The sequence below is a fragment of the Petaurus breviceps genome, unplaced genomic scaffold (genome assembly GCF_028583685.1).
Source record: "Petaurus breviceps papuanus isolate PSGF00001 unplaced genomic scaffold, PetGlider_PUasm1.0 76, whole genome shotgun sequence".
In the NCBI taxonomy this organism is placed as follows: domain Eukaryota; kingdom Metazoa; phylum Chordata; class Mammalia; order Diprotodontia; family Petauridae; genus Petaurus; species Petaurus breviceps.
Window position 1 is genome coordinate 18,412,755 of NW_027186473.1, and position 8,380 is coordinate 18,421,134.

Here is an 8,380-nt window from a genome sequence, read left to right on the forward strand (position 1 = left end):
TGACCTCTTGGACCTTGTTTGTGGGTCTGTGTTGACTTCTATGTTGATTCGTGTTGAGTTCTCAGAACTTGTTGGTGTGTGTGAGTTTATTTCACAGGCAGATAGTGAATTGATGATGGTGCCAGCAATGTGCATGTATTATTGTGGTTCTGTGAAGCTTTGTCTTCCCAGAAACAGGAACTGTGAAAAACTTGAGGTGGCCTGGACACTGTGAACTTCATTTTGGAAGAGGAACTGGATGAAGAACTGGGCAAAGAGCTGGACAAGTAACTGGAAGCTGCCTGCCTTTGAAACCAGGTGACAGCTGGAGCTAGGCCCATGGAAGAGGAACCATGGAAGCTGAGAGCCAGCCTCGTGTCATGCTGAAAGAAGACTTTACTTGGATACTGTGTACTGACTGAGAAGATTATGATTTACTGTGACCTAGGGGTGGAGAACTTTGACCTTTGTACTTTGTGATTGAATTAAGGATTTTGTGATTTACTAAATGATTGCACTTTGTTGAAAACTATGTAACCACTTTGGTGTAAACTATGTGGCCATTTTAGTGATGAATTGTTGAGTTGTGATATGGTGAATATTATATTTTGATTTTCTGTGATAATTTGTAACATTGTGAATGCTATACCTTAATTTTCTGTAAATATTTTGCTCTGATTTGTATTTGAATTAATAGAGAGTTCACTATACTATATAATTGGAACCTTGAAAGCTGTTCACATCAGCAGTCCTCTGGAAAGCTGCTCATGGGTGGCTTTACAAAGACCTATCAGAAGAAACACTAAAGGATGGCAGGTCTTGGAACACAACATATCAAAGAGCAAAAGAATTGGGGCTGTGGACAAAAATATCATATCCTGCAAAGTTAACTATAATCTTGAATGAAAAAAATGGACATTTGATAAACTCTCATATTTTCAAGATTTTGTTTTAAGAAATCCTGAGTTTAATAGACAATTCAACATACAAGAACCAATTTAAATATAAGGTACATAAGAAAGACTGATTATAAGAGATCCATAAGGACAGACTATTTACTTTTTATATACGTAAAAAGTAAAATTTTTGCCGAAGATTCTTATTAAAAATTGGTTAGTTAATAAGAAATATTGGGGAAAACCTGAGCATAACATGAATTTTAAAAGTAAAACCATTTAGAAACACCTAAAAAGATCAATTATTTTATACAAATGAAGTGCAAGAGGAAAAATTGATACATAGGAATTTGATGGGGGAGGAGGACTGGTAGTTCTAGTAGCCTACTTTCATCAGGAATCGGTAAAAGAGGGAACAATACATATATATTTAAAAGAGTGTAGAAGTCTTCTATATTCATAAGAAATAAAATGGTAGGGGCATAGAGAGGGGGGAGAGGACAAGGAAAGGATCTTTAGAGGGGAGGGAGAGAGAATAGGTAAATAGGAAAATAGATGGGTGTGTAGATTTATGGGAATGGGGGAGGGATTCTTGGAGAGGGGTAGGCAAATCATAGGAGGGCAAGGTAGTGGGTAAAATTAAAGTAGAAGAGGCAAGAGGGATAGGAAACAAGAGAAATGCGTATACATAAAAAACAAAGATCAGGAGTAGAATAGGTTTGGGAATGTGTTCGTCTATATATGTACTTATATATGTATATGTGTATGTATATATCTATAACTATAGAGAAACATATCTAAACTTTATTGCAGCCTGGGGGGGGGGTGAGTTAGGGGGAGGAAAAATAAAAGAAGAGTAAAAAAGTGCAAAACAGAGAACAAAAGAAAACTCACAAGGAAGCAAAGAAAAGATGGAGAATTCTTAACACTAGTATTATTTATCATATAGGCTTTCTTGAAATGAAAATGTATTGTTACATATTTTGAATCCTTTCTTATGTTCTTCTATGCACATGACATTTTTTTTTATTTCTTTCTAACTTTGTATTTAACTTCCAATATTTAAGTTTATGATATGTTTTTGTTTCTTTTCACTAGTCTCTATTTGTGTTCTGGCATTACAATCTAAATTTTTTTTAATTGTCTTTGGTAACTTTCCCAATGTGGAGTCTCCGCCCTTGCATGCCCATTACTCTTCTGCTACCAATGACCCAACCAGAGCCTAAACTATGTTGTCATATCCAAACCTACTCACTCTGGAGGATGCCTTGTATTCCAGAAGTCTGCCTTCATTCTTCTGGCAATTAAAAATGTCTGTGCCCTTTTCCTTCTCACCTAGATATCTCTTAAGCTAATAATAAATAAAGCATTATTAACTGCTTTATCCCAATGTGTAGAAAATGGTAGTGCTTTTTCTATTTAAAAAACACATGTTGCATACAGAGATAAGATTCAATATTGCAATCCAAATTTAAAAATAAATAGATTGAGATTGTGTCAAGAAAGAAAGTAAGGCTGGGTTTATCCTGAAACTGACAAATCTAAAATAGACAGGATGGTGTAAAGTGGAGATGTTTAATTGAATACAGAAAAGGATTAAAGGTGGTTACTAAAAGAGTATAGCAGCAAACAGTTGTCATAACAACACAGGTAAACTGATCCTCAGCAAAATACCAGGGGATTAGATTCAGTTTACATAAGCAATAGGGCAGAGACCCATATCAATTTTCTTAAAAGTTTTTCTTCTTATTTGGGAGAAGCAAATGTGGTCCCAGACACTTCCTAGCTGTGTGACCTTGGACAAGTCAATTAACCCTGTTTGCCTCAGTTCCTCATCTATAATATGAGTTGGAGAAGGAAATGGCAAATCACTCATGCATTTTTATCAAGAAATTCACAAAAGGGGGACATGAAGAGTTTGATATGATTGAAACAACTTAAAAACAACAACAACTTGTGGGGAAGTTTTTTCCTTACATCATATTAAAATCTGTTTCTCTACAATTAGACCCAGTGCTCTTAGTTCTTCCCTATGGGACCAAAAGATCAAATCTATTCCCTATTACATATGACAGCTCCTCAAATATTTGATTAGAGCTATTTTGTCCTCAAAAGTCTTCTCTTCTCCAGGTTCAACCTTCCTAGCTCATTTCTAGTATGGCATGATCTTGGAGTACCTCACTATTTTGGTCATCTTCCTCTGAATATCCTCCAGCTTATCAATAATACACTCAGATTTAAATATTTTACTCCAGATGTAGTCGGTCAAGGGCAAACAAGAGGATCATCACCTGCTCCTTTCTTAATAACATCTCAAATAGCATCAGTTTTAATGACTGCCATAAGACACTTTTTGATCATTTGAGTTTATTTATGATCTTTCTCTCACAAATTGCAAGGTAGATAGATATCCAGCAGTTTATGCTTATGCAGTTTATTTTTAACCCAAGCAGAAAATTTTACATTTATCTGTTTGAAATATCATCTTATTAGATGGATCCCAATGTTGAGGTCCCTGACTCATCAGTGACTTATAATCATGATTTTACCTTCCAATGACCATGTGTCCTCTTAAATCTTCTCATTTTAAAGTTGATTTATTTCTTATTTGCTGAGTTTTGAGCTATTCTAATTGTCATGATTTCAAATTACAAGGCTCTAAGGGACCAAGAAGAGTCATTCAGTCAAATCCTCCTGCCTTAAAGTATGATAACTGAGTCAAAAATAATCATGATTAAAAGATCTAAGGAAGACTCCAACTTCCTGTTGTTGTTGGCTTTTATTTCCAGACAGGTTTTTTGATTGCTACAAACAGATAAAATATTATATTTTCTTTTTCTTTTAACTCATGGGTTCTTTTCTAGGAAAATTTGCCCTTGATGTAATCTTTTATGAAATATTTTGCATTTGACATTGATAATATGATATAGCCTACTACTTAATAGAAATTATTAATGGATTATTACCTACCAGTAGATATAGTCACTGCCAGACCAAGAAATATAGTAATGCCACGATACTGTCTTGGTCAGTCAGCATCCATAAGAGTATGTACTATTTGGGTTACCACCATTCAAGAATGTTGATAATCATGAAAGCATAGGGAGAAGGGCAATCATGATGATTAAAATTACTGAAGGGTATGTCAGAGAAATATCACTTGAAAGAGCTAGGAATGTTAAGGCAAGAGAAGAGAATATATAGGAGGTATATGATAGATGTCTTCAAGAAATTGAAGGATTATCTCATGGAATAATAGTAATATGAGTTATCATACAAATAATAATAATTGAACATGTAAAATACCCTTTAGTACTTAAAGAACTACATAAATGCTAGCTACTAATATTTCATAGATTTTATTATTCTTTTCCTCTGTTGATCATTTCTAATTGAGCCTGTATCCTGTATGTATGTATCTATATCTATCTGTCTATCTATCTGTCTGTCTGTCTGTCTGTCTATCTATGGTTTGTACATAGTTTTTGCATATTGCCGACCCCATTAAAATTTGAGTTGCTTTAAAGCCAGGTCTGACTTTTGCCTTTCTTTGTATATCCAGACTTTAACACAGTGTAAGACATATAGTAGGTCCTTAATACATGTTTATTGCCAGACAAAGTACTTTACCTCTATGATCTCAATTACTCTTCAAAACAGCCCTTCCAGAAAGGCCATTGCTATTATCAGCATTTATAGATGAAAAAGGAGACTGAAAAAAGCTAAATGACTTTCCCAGGGCTACAGAGTTAGTAAGTATCCAAGTCAGGATTCAAACTTAGATCTCTCTGACTCCAGATCCAGTGCTCTAAGCACTATGAGATCTAGCTGCCTCTGAAAGGAATATTCATTGTGATTCACCCCAGAGGTCAGAATAAGAAGCATGAAATAACACTTGAAAAGGGGCAAATTTGACTTGGTATAAAGAAAAAAAAATTGTTTTAATTAAGGTCATCTAAAAGCAGAATATGCTGCCATGGGAGGTTCTCAGTAATTCTCCTTTACTGAAATTCTCCAATCAAAGATTAGAAAACCATCTGTCAAGGATGTTGTAGAGAAGACTCCTGTTACTAGCAGTAATAATAGTCATCAATAATAACACTACTAGTATTTACAAAGCACTTTAAGATTTGTGAAGTACTTTACAAACATTATCTCATTTTATCTTCATGACAACCTTGAGACAACTCTGAATAGTTTCTATTACTATCCCCACTTTACAGATGAGGAAACTGAGGCAGACAGTGGCTAAATGACTTGCCCAAGATCACACAGCTAATAAATGTCTGAGACTGGATTTGAACTAGCACTTTCTCTACTGTACCACTGGCTGCCTATGTTCCCATGTAGATTGGACTTGGTGATCTCTGAGGATTCTTCCAACTTTTTGAGTCTATAATTCTATGACTCTGCCTCTAACCTAAGTTTGTCAATGACTTCAACTATTTCCTGATGAGGAAAAACACTGCTATCTTCTTTGAACCAAGGAATAAAAGTTTATTCTCTTACTTTTTCTTCAGATCAATATCTTTCTCAACCCTATAAAAATGTATTAAGGTAATAGAATGGTAAAGATTGACCTCAGGAGATAAAAAAATTCAGTTGCTTCACTTTACAGATGAAGAAACTAAAGTCTGCAGATATTACTTGGATTTCCCAAGATCAGATAGATATTGTAGTAAGTACCAGTTCTGGAATTCAAATCTATGTCTTCTGATTCTAAATCCAGTGTTTTTCCAGCAAAGTTTCCCTTTTAAATATATAAAAACTATATGAAATATTATTCACTAAAATTAGTCTTACCTAAAATAGGAGGTTGGACTAAGCGACCTCTCAAATGTTCATGAGCCCTTTCTTTCTTTGATATTTTATACTCACATTTATAAGGCCTAGTGAATGATACTCCAAGTCATGTTGAATTCTGTTCCAATTTTCTCTAATCTTTTAATATATTTCCCCTCCCATTTTTTGCCACTTCTTTTTTATTCATAAGATAAACACTTTTTATCATTTTTTATTTGATTGTACAGCAGATGCAGATTAAAAACAGCAGCAGTGATTCAGAGGTTCCTGAAAACAAGATTCCAAGGTTGTAAAACACACTGCATGTGCTTTGTAAACATTTTCATTTTATAATTGTCTCAATGAAGAACTGAGATGTTTGAGTCACGTTTGAGGTTCAGAGGATTCAGCAGGCTTTAAATTGGTTTTCTCTTTACTTTTTAAACCTTAGGCTTACCATCATCTTATCTTTTATGTGAGAGCTATAATAAAGATTAAATTAATAAAGTAAATATAGCAATACATACAAATATTGTCCAAAACCCAGAGGACTAATTCATTTTAGGGTAATTTGGGCATAAGTCTTCCCATAACTTGTTTTCACTGAGACAAATGTTCCCCTCTCTGGTAAGAGAAAAGAAGCTTATTCTCCCTGTCAAATGTTGTGGTTTAAACATCATTACATGGCATTCTGATTAAAAAAAAAGTTAAACACACACCAAGGAAGCAACAGTAGCATTACACAAGCTTGAATCACACCACAGTTCTCAATACTTTGTTTTAAAAGCCCAGACTATGTTTGAAGGAAGAATGCCATGTGCTCTGCTGGTATCAAACAGATGAGAGGTGGCACACTGCTTTAGCATTTGATTGAAGTCAGGAAGCTTGGGTTCTGCTTACAACTAATCCTGTGATTAATGTTTTCTAACAGGACCAAAGCAATTCAGTTATTAGCGCCAGAGTTCCTTTATATAAAAAGTGGAAGAAGAGTTATCTTGTCACTATCATAGGACCATTTCAAGGATTCATGAAATAAATAAATTTTGAATAATTTTGTGATCAATAAATGTTAAAGAGTAGAAGTATAGTGTCGATGGCTGGCCTAGGACTCAGAAAGACCTGAGTTCAAGTCCTAACTCTAATGTAGATTCTCTGCATGACCACTTGTGGTCAACTCATTCTCTGGGAGTATATTTCAGAGATGTTGCCAATCAGTTATGAGTGAAGTTTTTCCACACTGGTTCCCCCTCACTAATGAGATCATTCCTTTAGACGTTCTCTCTTCTCCTTTAAATGCATTCAAAAGGTACTAACATGAAGAGCAATATTCTATTCAAAAAGTGTTTGTTAATAACCTGTGGAATGCAATGTATTGTGCTGTATACCTCGAATGCAGACAAAATAAAAATTATCTCTTTCTTCAAGGAGTTTGTATTGTGAGACCTATCTGATTGCTGGGGAGGAATTATAAAAAATAAGAAAACAGAGTCCCTGCCCTCAAGCTCTTCATAATTCATTTGGGAAATTTAAAACAAATATAGTACCTTTCAGGGCTATCTACCATCTTTTTCTTTTCCTAAATTTTCTTTTCCTAAATTCCTGTGGATAACTACTTCTAAAGTCATAATAGCTCAAGAGCCCCTACTGGCATGCTTGCCTTTAATAGTCAGCCAGCAGACCCAATTAGTTCAGGGCAAAGGTATTTATTGAGATGGCACAATATGAATAATAAGAACAAAAAATTGTCCAATCACAAACATAAATCATACTTTCCCTCAAATGAACATGGTACTAGTAGGAAGAGTGAGCACACAAAGTACAATGGTAGAAATGCACACAGTTAGAGAATACATGTGGCCAAGGCAATCACATATCTAAAACTACATGGCACTTATATCTTTTCTCTTTTCATTGTGTCTTCACTCAGAATATGGTGTCAACTCCTGTCAACAAGTTGCCCACTAGTGGTATTTCTCTTAAACACTAAGATTCCCAAGGACAAATCAGATATTTCTCAAGTCACAAAGCTTTTCTGACCTCACATCTTAAATGACTGGCCTAGAGTCTACTGAATCTACTGGGTAAAAAGCTTTAAAAAAAGAAACAAACAAATAAAAACAACTATAGCTAGTGGATGAAAGAAATTATTATTAACAACCAATGATTTGGGGAGATCTAGATTTCCCTCTTTTTCTTATATACTCACTTCAAGACTTTAGTCTCTGAAGGTTGAGCTAACCTTTTCTATCTAAATCCTACTCCAGTGGGGAAGCCATTGTATTCCATTTGGGTTTGGGTGGGGATAAATTCTTTGAGTAGATTGTTGTAGCAGCAAGCACCCCAAGCATCCTCAGGGTTTGCCGCCCATACAGGTTCTTGGATCTGCTTTGTGAAAGGAAAGAAACTCAAAATGGGTTAACAAGCTTACTTTAATCAGTCAGACATATATCGTTTACCTTGTTCAGGAGAAAAAGGTCAGCACCCCGAACTTCAAAGCATACAGGCAGAATTATCAAGACAGAAACAGATCAAGTAGACAGATTTCCAAACTGTCCAACCATTACATCCATACCCAGTCAACATCTGGGTTTCCACATCTGGGTTTTTCAAAGCCGGGGGACTCTCAACAACGGCTTCCCAGAATTCAGATCAAATCACAGAACACTTCTCAAAGTGAGTCCCAAAACAAAGCTACACATCAGGGCTTATATAGCCTTCTCCTG